Below are 12,313 nucleotides of genomic sequence, written 5' to 3'. Positions count from 1 at the left end.
ATTTTAGCCCTTTTTTTTTTTCATTAAGTTTTAATCCATGTTAAAAAAATGTTACTTAAAAACACTTTTGAACATCTTGTTTTAGAAAATAAAATATGCTGATCAAATTTAATTTTCTAAATACTTCTTTGGCACAAGAGATTTCTCCTAGATTCAACTTTGTAATCATGTTGTCGGCTTTTTGAGACCCACACCATAACAGCAAACTGTATAAATAATACAAGTAAAGCTTGTTAAAATGACTGTCACAAATGTACTACTAATTCAGAGAACACTGAATTACTGAATTCACTCATTTATTGAATTCATTTTATTCATTAATACATTCCCTTGAATGAAATATAATACGAATGCTTATCATGAAATAGTGGTTTCCAGTTTAATGAGAGACTAATGAACACTTAGAACATGGGAAAACTTCCATTTTAATTACATAAACATAATCACGTCTTAGGTCTGGCATCATCAATGCAGAAAAAGCACATTATCAAGAGGCAACAGCAAATTAGTAACATTGATAGAAAAATATGGTAAACCTAATGGTTATCAGAATTGTTTTAGAGATTTTAAGACAAAAGTTATAAACTTCCTTCAGGAATACTTTAAGCTTGAAAATTTCAGTTTACTCCTCAGATTTTGGTCTCATTGAATGAAGTTTCAAAAGTATTTAAACAACTGACAAAAAGTAAACTTCAGTTTGACTGGGAACTATAAATATTTAAAAGATAATTTTCAAAATGCAAGCCTTCAGAAAAATTGAAGGTAAAATTCATTTTAATCCCTCTTTCTTGATAATCCCTGGCAGTTCATTCCTTGCTTCCCAAAGTCCTTACAGAAACAAATATGTGGGGAAGCAGATTAGGGTCAATGGATAGAGCATCTGCCTACCGCAGTGGAGGGCCAGGGTTCAAACCCAGGGCCTCCTGACCCATGTGGTGAGCTGGCCCACGCGCAGTGCTGACATGCGCAAGGAGTGCCATGCCATGCAGGGGTGTCCCCCCCCCAGTAGGGGAGCCCCATGCGCAAAGAGTGAGCCCCTCAATGAGAGCTGCCCCATGCAATAAAAGCACAGCCTGCCCTGGAGTGGCACCGCACACACAGAGAGCTGATGCAGCAAGATGACAACAAAAAGAGACATAGATTCCCCGTGCTGCTGACAAGAATGCAAGTGGACAAAGAAGAACACACAGCAAATGGACACAGAGAGCAGACAACGGTGTGGGGTGGGGGGAAGGGCAAAGGGGAGAGAAATAAATAAAAATAAATCTTAAAAAAAAAAACAAATATGTAGATATAGAAAATAGTTTTCCTGTTCAAAGAATAAAGCCCAATTTTTAATTGGGTGGTTTGTCCTTTTGTCATTGAGTTGTAGGATTCATTTATATATTCTGGATATAAAACCTTTATTGGATATGTGGTTTCCAAATATTTTCTCCCATTCTGTAGGTTGTCTTTTACTTTCATAATGAAGTTCTTTAATGCCCCCTAATTTTTCATTTTGATAAAATCCCACTTAATCTATTTTTTTTCTTGTGTTGCTCATGCTTTGGGTGCAATGTCTAAGAAACCATTGCCTAACCCAAAGTCCTGAGGTAGCTTCCCCTGGTTTCTTCTAGGACTTGTATATTTTTTGTTCTTATATTTAGATCATTGCTCCATTTCAAGTAGATTTTTGTATATGGTATGAGGTAGGGTGTGTCTATTTTTTAATATCCACAGTCTTCTTGATTTCAAATCCTTCTTTCTTCAGAGTTGCTTAATAGTTTCCAAAATATATGTCTATTGTTTTAATCACAAAATGAGGATTAAAATTCCTGACTTTTGAAGATGTTTGTTCTAATTATTTGGACTTTTCCCCATACCTTAAACTCTTCTAATAGTGACTTTTCTGCCTCTTTACACATTTACCCTAATGGAATAAGGCTTGTGTTATAGCTTAAATTAAGAAGCAGTTGATGTGCTTGATGCCAGGACAAAAGGTTCTTCAGAATGTTTTGGACTCAGGTGAAAAAAAATTTTAAGTGAAAGATATACTCTTGATTTATTTTACTAAATCACAGATCCAACAGACTGGAGAGAATCACAGCTTTACCATTCATTCAGGCATTTACTCATTAATTTACTCCCCAATTCTGAATATTTATTTATTGAGTGCTTACTATACACTAGGCTCTTTTCTATGTGCTGGGGATAAAGAAGTGAACACAACATAGTAGCAAGTCTTTTCTGTATGTTGGTTAGGCCCCCAGGAGTTTCTTGTAACAGTACTTCCAGTCTCCCCCACAGAGCAAACTTAGCAGTTTTTCCTTTTATGGAATGTGCTTTTGTTCCCAGTCTAAGGATTCTTTGCTTAATCCTAGATTTCCACAATTTTCTTCTGTATTTTTTTTTTAAAATAAGCTTTTTTTCCTTAAAAAATAACATTTCAACATTAAAAGAGAGGAAAACAGAGAGATAGAGTGTATATACCTACAAATTCATGTTATCTTTGGTGGACCATAGTGTCACTTTTTTTTCTCCCCCCATCCTTCTCCCCTTCTCCCACCCTTGCTGTTTTTGCTGTATATGTCCATTCATTGTATGATCTTCTGTATCTATTTCTCTCCTTTTTTTTTTTTTTTGTCTTCTCTTCTCTTCTTTCTCCTCTAGGATTCACTGGGATTTGATCCTGGGGACCTCTGATGTAGAGAGAGGCTTCCTGTCAATTGCGCTACCTCAGTTCCTGGTTTCTGCTGCACTTCACCTTGATTCTCCCCTTTGTCTCTCTCTTGTTGCATCACCATCTTGCTCCGTGACTCACTTGTACAGGCACTGGCTCACCGCATGGGCACTCAGCTCACCGTGTGGGTACTCACACGGGCACTTGGCTTGCTACGCAGGCACTCATGTGGGCTCTCAGCTCACCATGTGGCACTTGGCTCACCGTGTGGGCACCTGGATCACCATGTGGGCACTTGGCTCATCGCATGGGCACTCAGCTCACCGCACAGGCACTGGCTTGCCGTGCAAGCATGCTTTCTCTTCTTTTTCACCAGGAGGCCCCAGGGATCAAACCCAGGTCCTCCTGTATGGTAGGTGGAGGCCTTGTCACTTAAGCTACATCTGCTTCCCCATAGTGTCACTTTCACTCAGTTGTTAAGTGTGAATCCCTGTCACATACCTTAATTGAAGACCACAAAACACACCTACATAAAATGTTTTTCATTTTTATAATTCAACCTTTAATGTGAAACAAAGATAAATTAAAACAGAAATGTGAAGACAAGCAGTGCAAACATAATATTCACTTATCCATAAAATGACATCCTAGAAGGCAAGATGAATGAGTTTATTACTTCTTTGAGAGCAAGCCTTGAATATTCTGAGAAGAGGGCTTAATTAAAAACACAGCAGGAGCAGAGGTGGCTCAAGCAGTTGCACATCTGCCTCTCACATGGGAGGTCCCTGGTTCAGTCCCAGTGCCTCCTGAAAAACAAAACAAACAACAAGTAAAACAAACAAACAAACAAAAAACAACTCAGGGAAGCCAATGTGGCTCAGTGGTCAAGCACCAGCTTCCCACATACAAGATTGGGTTCAATCCCTGGGCCCCAGTAGCTTAAAAAAAAAAAAAGAATTTAGGGGAGCATATGTGGCTCAAGCAGTTGAGCATCTGCTTCCCACATGGTCCCAGGTTACTGTTCCTGGTGCCTCCTAGGAAAAAAAATAAACAGCAAACAAACAAAAAAACCAGCTCAGGGGAGCTGATGTGGCTCAGTGATTGGGTACCAGTTTCCCACTTATGAGGTCCCAGGTTTAATCCCTTGTCCCTGATACCTCAAAACAAGCAAGCAAACAAACAAAAAAACCCCACAGCAACTGTATCTCCTTAAATATGTCTAGGTGCCTTGTATCTTGTGGCACCTACATTCTACGTTGTCTTGTGGCGCCTCATAAACCAATGAAAAAATATTAAATGGAGTTCCTTATATATTCGAATTCTTGTAATTTGAATGGGTGATTCAGCATACAACTGTTCTATGATGACATCAATCTTTGGCTCTCTATATTTAAAAAAATTTTTTTCTTAGAGAAATTTTATGTTTACAAAACAATCATGCATAAAATACAGGATGCCCGTTATACCCCCTGTGGTGGTTTGAAGTTGTATGTACCCCAGGAAAACATGTTATTAAAGTTAATCCATTCCTGTGGATGTAAATCCATTGCAAGCAGGATTTTTTTCTCTTCTTTTTTTAATTATCTTTTTTTTAAAGTTAATAGATCACATAAAACATTACATTGAAAAACATAAGAGGTTCCCATATACCCCGCTCCCCACCCCATTTATATCAATTTTTTTTATTATATTTTTCTGAGGATTCGTAGATCACAAAAAATGTTACGTTCAAAAAATATAAGAGGTTCCCATATACCCCACACACTCCTCCCACATCAGCAACCTCTTTCATCATTGTGGCACATTCATTGCTCTTGGTGAATATATTTGGGAGCACTGCTGCACCACATGGAATGTACTGGGGGAGAGTGTAAACTATAGTCGGATCTTTTGATGAGGCTACTTCAGTTAAAGTCTGACCCACCTCACTCAGGATGGGTCTTAATCCTATTACTGGAGTTCTTTATAAATGGAGGAATGAGTGCAGAGAGAGAAGAGAAATCCACAGAAGTAAAAGATGGAAGCAACAAAACCTGGAATAGAAGGGAGAGAACAGCAGATCCCGCCATGGGCCTTGCTATACAGCAGAAGGGCCAAGAATAGTGGCAGCTGGTCTTCAGGAAGAAAGCATCGCCTCAGTGATGCCTTCATTTGGACATTTTCCTGGCCTCAAACTGTATAAGCTAATAAATTCACATAGTTTAAGCCAATTCATTTCATGGTATCTCCTTTGAGCAATCTAGAAAACTAAACACCATTCTGCCACCCTCCCATTATTGATACCTTGTGGTCTACTTGTTACAACTAATGAAAACATTTTTTTTTAATTGTACTATTAACTATAGTCCATGGTTTAACTTCAGGTTCACTGTTGGTACAGTACAGTTTCATGGATTTTTAAAATTTTTTCATTCTATCACCATAAATATAACCTGACATTTCCCCTTCTAACCACATTCAGATATATGTTTCAGTGCAGTTAATTGCATTCAGTGTTGTGCTGCCATCACCACCATCTCTTAGGAAGGTATTACCATCATTCCAAATAGGAATTCTGAACATTTTAAGCATTTCCCTATTCCCTATCCCCACCCTATCCCCAGATAACCTATATTCTAGATTCTGACTCTATTAAGTTCACCTGTTTCCATATATTTCTAATATCATAAAATATTTGTCCTTTTGTAACTGGCATATTTCACTCAACATTGTGTTTTCAAGGTTCATCCATGTTGCTGCATGTATCAGGATTTTATTCCTTTTTATGGCTGAATATTGTTCCTTTGTATGTATATGTCATAATTTGTTTATCTCTTCATTGGTTGATGGACGCGAGTTGCTTCCATCTTTTGGCAATTATGGATAATGCTGCTATGAACATCAGTGTGAAAATATCTGTTTGAATCCCTACTTTCAGTTCTTTGGGTATATACCTAGAAGTGGGATTGCCAGGTCATATAGTAATTCTCTGTGTACTTTTCTGAGGAACCCTGGCTCTACATTTATCACCATGGCTTAGCTTAAAGAAGCATGCTTTTAAAAATATTACAATAGATATTCTTAAGGTGATTCTTCATTTTCACACATTCTTGTCTGTGGCTTTTTCAGATATTGTGTGCCTACTGCACAGATGCATGGACTGCTGGTCATATAACACCATGACTCCAGTCATCTCTGATTAGACCAATGTTGGGTGGAGATCTGGGGAAAAAATAAGATTTTCTGACCCAGGGATTAGAAACTGGGAATATAGAGGACCAGTTAGTTCCTATTGACACAGAAGACAAAGACCATATAATGTCAAGAATGGGCTGGCTTCAGATGATTCGAAGCATAGAAGACCCATTTGCAAGAGAGAGAGACAGAACAATCATGTGCAGAAAGAAACAGACCATAAGTCCTGTAAAGAGGAGCAAAAACCTTGGACTTTACGTATGTTTTCAATAAACTCTGCACTATGCTTAAATGCCATGAATTCTTCCAATTACCTAAGCTTGGTAAGCTTCATTTTACTAATTAATTTATTATAATTAATGTGTTTTCCCAAAAAAACATGTTCTTTATCTTAATTCATTCCTGTAAATGTGAACCCATTGTAAATAGCACCTTATGATGAGGCTCTCAGTTAATGTGTGGCCAACTGAGTCAGGATGGGTCTTAATTCTATTATTGGACACCTCACAAAGAAGGCTAAAACAGAGACACCACCAGGAGGGACCACAAGAGGGAAGTCACTATAACCCAGAAGGGGAAGGAGAAGATGCCATCACGTGTATTGCCATGTTACAGAAAAGCCAAGGACCAGGAGTCATCTGCACCCAGCCCAAGAATGCCACACTCAGCAGGAGTAAAGCAATGCCTTGCTGACACCTCAAATTTGGACTTCCCTTAGCCTCAAAAGTCTGCACCAATAAATTCCCAGATTTTTAGCTAACCCATAGTATGGTATTTGTTTTAGCAGCTGAGAAACTAAAACACCTACCCTTTGTGTTAAACTCCCAAAACAATGGAAATTTGTAAATGCCAACAGTGCATTAGAGCTATATATCTTACAATGTAAGGTTATATTGATGGAAGGTAAATGCCTAACTCATGGTAAATAAGAACCCTGCTCATGGAATTGTATGATATTTGAGACACAGACAGTCTGTCGTCCAGCTAGAGACAATCATAATGTTTTTCAAGTAGAAATTGTTGAAAGACTCTGATGACCATGTTGGGAGAAATGGGAATGTTTTCTCTCAGCAAATAAAATCTTGGGAGACATGATTGGTGACCACCTGAGTGAAAATGGAGAAGCCTGTTGGGTTGTTCCCAGAAACCAGAGCTAGTACCATTCTAGACCTGCAGGACACAGATTTTTGTATAATATTTAAGAGAAAATATTTGAATGCATAGATCTGTTGAATGATGACATTAGGTAGGAAGCTCATTAGGTAGGAAGCTCCCTGATGATGTTGTTCAAATAGTGGCTGTCAAGAAGTCAGACTCATTTGGAAAATCCCTATTTCCTCTCCAAAGAAATTGATTCCACTATTCTCAATCTCTTAAGGGACTTAAAAACAAAGGCTTATGTGCTTAAGAGGAGCTGCTCTTTAAAGCCCCTGTTTCCAACACACATACACATGTGCTAGATTTACACATATATGATTCACATATTAATTGTAAAGAACACTTTTACATTTGACATAAATAAGCCCACCTATTTTTAAAAATCACATAGCCGTTTACTGTTATTTAGAAATTCAGTATTGAGGAGGAAAATGCTTAAAATCAAACATTGATTTAGAACATTCTAAATAATCAAATTTTCTTTTTTGGGGGGGAGGCTAGGCTCCTTGCTTTTTATGTTCAACAATTGATGTTGAAGATAAAACTTGCTGAAATGGAGGAATATTGAAGCCATTTCTAATACAGCTTAGAAATAATTCTAAGCTTTTTGCCTATAATGTAAAAAATTTGGCTTTATAAAGTAAAAATTATTCACTAAAATTTTTGTTTTAGGTTTGCTTTAAGTATTAGTGTGGTATAGACTTTTGATTTTTTTTCAGAAGATTTTAATATTACTGCAATTTTATTTGTACAATTTTCAGAGCTTCTGTTCCTATAAAGATCAATGTAAACACATATAAAAGTGTTTATATTCTATATTTGGGTTTGACTGAAATTTTGAGCTTGGTGTATTCAAAGCGGAATTTAGTTTGCTAACACAGAAGATATTATTTGTGATTTACCAGACCGACTCTCTAAAGTAAACCAGACAATCAGTCCCATCTCTCCTGCCCACACCACACAACAGATATGTTATAGAGATTGACATTTTTAGAGAACTTATTCCTTTGAAAAAGAGGGGTGGTTTTTGTTTTGTTTTGTTTTGTTTTGTTTTAGGAGGAGTTTGGGAAGAGTGGGAAAGTGGAAACTTCTTGAGACTTTGAGAGTGAATCCATCAGTCCACTGACAGTGACTACATATTCCCCAAAATATATCGTATGAACTGCATATTATACAGTCTAGACAGTCTCAGAAAATCTATACTCATTTCTCAATTCCGAATGTGAAGGTCCCCCTTAAACCTAGAAGACTCCTTAGAAGGATTTACAGGGAAAATATAACAAGCCTGATTTTCCAACACATGTTGGACACACAGCTCACATAAACCTTCAGGGAGCCCTCTGTAGATTTATACGAAGTGGTGCACGGGAATTCTCCTTGCCACTGACTGCAACTCTCCTGCTTCTGAGTTATGTCAGGTACATAGGAATCACTCCCAGACACTCTCCCGGGACTACAGCAGTTGCCTTTAAATCCTCAATTTGACATTTTTCTGCATGGTTATTAGAGCTTTAAAGAAATACATCAGGATTCTCCACCAGCTTCAGGAAAGTGGTTTTCCCCTGGATTATCATGTCCATAAGACAGTGGTGAACTTATTCTTTCCTTGTGTTTGGGGATCATTTTTTGAATACACAGAATTTGAGTTTTCTGAGAAATAAAAAAGGTATTAATACTTTAATTTTTTGTCAAGTAGTCTCAAGTGGTTTTGTTTTATTTTGTTTTTATTTGGTTTTCCTTCCTTTCTTATCTCTTGGATCATTCTTAGACTCTTTCGTGCTCTGCACATCCTTGACCTGTTCCGTTGATACTGCTCACTGGGTGAGCTCATTCATTCCTATGACTTTCCAAGTATACTGACACCCGCAGGTACATCTCCAGAGCAGACTGTTTTCTTCTTTCCCAGGCAGTAGTGACATCCTCTATTATACATCCCATTGCTACCTCAAACTATATATCAAACTCATATCCCTCATACCCTACTCCTTGGTTTGAAGTTGTAAGTCTTCTTGAGGTTCCAATCTCAGCAGATAATGCTGAAATATTCCCTTTCCAGCATCTAGTCACCAAATTCTGTGAATTCTACCTCTGACAAATCAGCTGAATCAATTTTTCTCTGTCTTACAGAGGACATTGTAGTATCTAAAAGCACTTGCTCTGAGCTAACACTTCTCTGGATTTGAATTCCAGTTTTGCGTGCATGAATGTGGACAATTAACTTATGAGCCTGATTTTTTTTGTTGTTTCAAACAGAGATAACAGTAATACCCACCTGTGTTGTAATTTATATATGAGGTGATGCAATTTAAATGCTCCACACAGAGTGTGGCATGTAACATATGCCCCCTAAGGATGCCCTGCCACGTTCTGAGCTAACTGAAGCATAGCTTTCTAACTGCCCTTCCCGCTCCCTGTCTCACCCACTAGAATCTATCCATTTCCCATGTTGCAGTGGGGCCTGGCTTTCTAAAATGCAAGGCTAACCAGATGACTCCTCTTCTTAAGAGCTTTGATTTACCCTGTGGGTTCCTTCGTGGAGAACAAGGAAACAGTCACTCTCAAATACCTTGCAAATGGATATAGACTCAGTGGACAGTAATTTGGCAAAATCTACCACCAAGTTAAATGCTAATACTTTTTTGCTTATTTGTTTATTATTTTTATGCCCCACTCCACCTGGAGATGGCTCCCTCATCTGTCTGCTCATCTTTAGGAGGCCCTGAGAACCAAACCCAGAACCTCCCATGTGGGAGGCGGGCACCCAGTTGTTTCAGCCACATCCGTGCCCAACTGCTAATACTTTTTGATTCCACATTCTGTTTCTTGAAATTTAATAGATATGCACATATGTGACATGACTTAAGTACCAGTTCATTCCTTAGTGCATTACGTGTAAGAGGAAAAGTTTGGAACAACCTATTTGTCCATCAGCAGGTGACTGGTAAAGAAATTATGGTATATTTATATAGTGAAATACCATGCAGTGTTTAGAAAGAATGAGAAGAGGTGGTTCAATCTCCAAAATATATTAAGCTAAAAAAAGCAAGTTGCAGAACTTTGCATAGCATACTTTATTGCCTCATTTACTGGGGTAAGAAGTATTAAGATATATAGTAGTGCATTTCTGTATATGTATTTAATATCTCTGGAAAGACACACAAGAGACTCTTAAGGTGGTTTCCTCCAGAAAGAAATGGGTGACTGAGGAGGGGATAGAAGGAAAACTTTTCATTGTACATTCTTTCTATATATTTTGTTCCAAGCGAATGTGTTCAATAAATACTTCTTTTATTAAAGAGAAACAAATGTCCTTCATGACAGGCCTTTCTACTTCTTCAAATGCATCTTTTGTCTTAGCCTCCTGAGCTTTCTAGACTAAGCTGCCCAAGGTTCCCAGGAGCTCTTTTTCTCATGAGTTCCTGGCTAGGAGCACTTTACCACTCTTTCGTGCATCTGACCCAGGTTATGCCCGTGAAGTTTCTATTTCTCTAGCATCTTGTCCCAAAACAATTTCCTGTGTTTTAGGATTGAGTCAGGTTACTTTGCTGATATTACCCCAAAGCACCCAGCACTTATTCCTGGCACTTAGGAATCTGTAGTGGACATCGTGGGCTTCCTGCATTAGAATCATCCAGAGTTCACCCTAAAAAGGTCTATTTCTGGGCCCAATGCTAGATCTGTTGACTTGGAATCTGGGCCCCCAGAATTTTCACCTTTCATAAGCACCTGGGTGATTCTTTTGCACACTAAAGCTAAATATTGTAATTGCCCATTTGCCTATCTCTTTCCACTAGATTGTCAACACAATTTGTGTCATCTATGTATGCACTTAGCACTGCGCTTGGGACATAAGGATGTTCAATAAATGTTGAAGGAAAAAAGGTGACCCATCTGAATACGACTTTAGCTAGAACAGAAAATATTATAATTTCTGTGATACCAAAAATACATACTGATAGAGCAGCCAAGTGGCTTAGTCAAGGCCATACAGCAAATTGATCAGTACCTGGAGTCAAAGCCAGGCCTCCTAGATCCTGTGCCAGTTTCTTTTGGTGGGTATGTAGTTGACAGGAAGATAGGTGCTTTATAGTTGAATTTTAAATTCAAGTTCTTTTAATCTTAGGAAAAGAAACAAGAGAAAATTAATGTGTATTATGTCTACCAGGAAATTTGCATGATATCTTTAGACAAAATTCTAAGATCTGAGAGTATAGTGCACAACTAGGAATTTTGGATAGGCACTGGACATATTTAAACAATTGAAAATGTAAGAATTTAAATTATGTAGAACACTTGACACCTCAGGTTTATATTCCTAATAGTATCTAACTACTCTCCATATGAATTTGGTTCCAAAAATTCATTATCATATCGAACTCTTCTAGCCATACCATGAGATGATGGCCTTTAGATACCTTGATTATTAAATTTTGGTGCAGATAAAGGTGCCAGAAATAAATTAATAGCTGTTATAACAGCTTGGCTTTCTTGCTTACAAGAAAAATACCTTGAAATATTTTTTGACTCTGTGATTGGTCAACATTGCAAGGGTATAAATTAATCTTTTGAAGATTCTAAGGAATATCTTCCCTGGACACTTCACTTATACATCAAGTTGGCCATGTTAGCAATCTAATCACAAACCTGTAATTCAGTGGACAACAATTTCTTATTGTGAACAGCATAGCAGCTTTTACTATCATTTAGGTCAGACTAAGATTGCTGATGCACCGTATGTTTCAGGCCAGGGATGATGGATGGCGAGCTCTGATGCCCATCCCTAAGTGATTGGAAAGATTGAAGACACACAGTTCACTTAAGCTTGCTTACTATTACATCAAGTAATCAGTGTGATAGGCAAGCCCAGGCTCTTTATGTCATCTGACCAACTTTCTCCAGGAACAGTACTTCACATCAAAAAAAAAAACTTAAGAATTGTGTTCCAGCTGACATTCCTATTACTAGATTAATTTTTTAGTGAACAGTCTTACTTCAAACCTGCAGACATGGGGTGGGGGGGACAGAGAGGGCGGTATTAATGAACATTTTAAAAATACCTTCATTATAACGGGAAGATTTTGCTTTCCTTTAGTTTCCCAGGTCAAATCAGGTCATATGTAACCAAAGTTTTGCGTGAAAGATGCTAAGTTGTTTCTGTCAAACTTTGCTCACATGAGGAAGAGAAAAAGTTGTTAAAATAATTTCACATTTTCTATGCTGAATTTCCAGTGTAATAAATTAGTCTGTTAACTTTAAATCATAAAGTTGCAAAGCTTTGTCTTTGCTGAAACTGCGTCATATAAATTCTAGTCTCTCAGATTT

General features: G+C 37.8%; 1 protein-coding gene and 1 long non-coding RNA gene across 2 annotated transcripts in view; one reads left to right on the top strand and one right to left on the bottom strand.

The window, feature by feature from the left end:
- The window catches only part of WDR72 (WD repeat domain 72), a 248,867-nt gene that overhangs the window by 178,313 nt on the left and 58,241 nt on the right, over window positions 1-12,313 (top strand). The window lies entirely within an intron of this gene.
- Window positions 3,207-12,164, bottom strand: LOC139438030 (uncharacterized). Its single transcript, XR_011647895.1, has 3 exons — window positions 12,049-12,164; window positions 10,998-11,109; window positions 3,207-3,465 (listed from the first exon to the last, which is right to left on the bottom strand). It is a non-coding gene; the product is annotated as an uncharacterized lncRNA (long non-coding RNA).

The sequence above is a fragment of the Dasypus novemcinctus genome, chromosome 3 (assembly GCF_030445035.2).
Source record: "Dasypus novemcinctus isolate mDasNov1 chromosome 3, mDasNov1.1.hap2, whole genome shotgun sequence".
NCBI classification, from domain to species: domain Eukaryota; kingdom Metazoa; phylum Chordata; class Mammalia; order Cingulata; family Dasypodidae; genus Dasypus; species Dasypus novemcinctus.
Note: the sequence above shows the minus strand (reverse complement) of the source record. Positions and strands in the feature narration are given on the sequence as shown.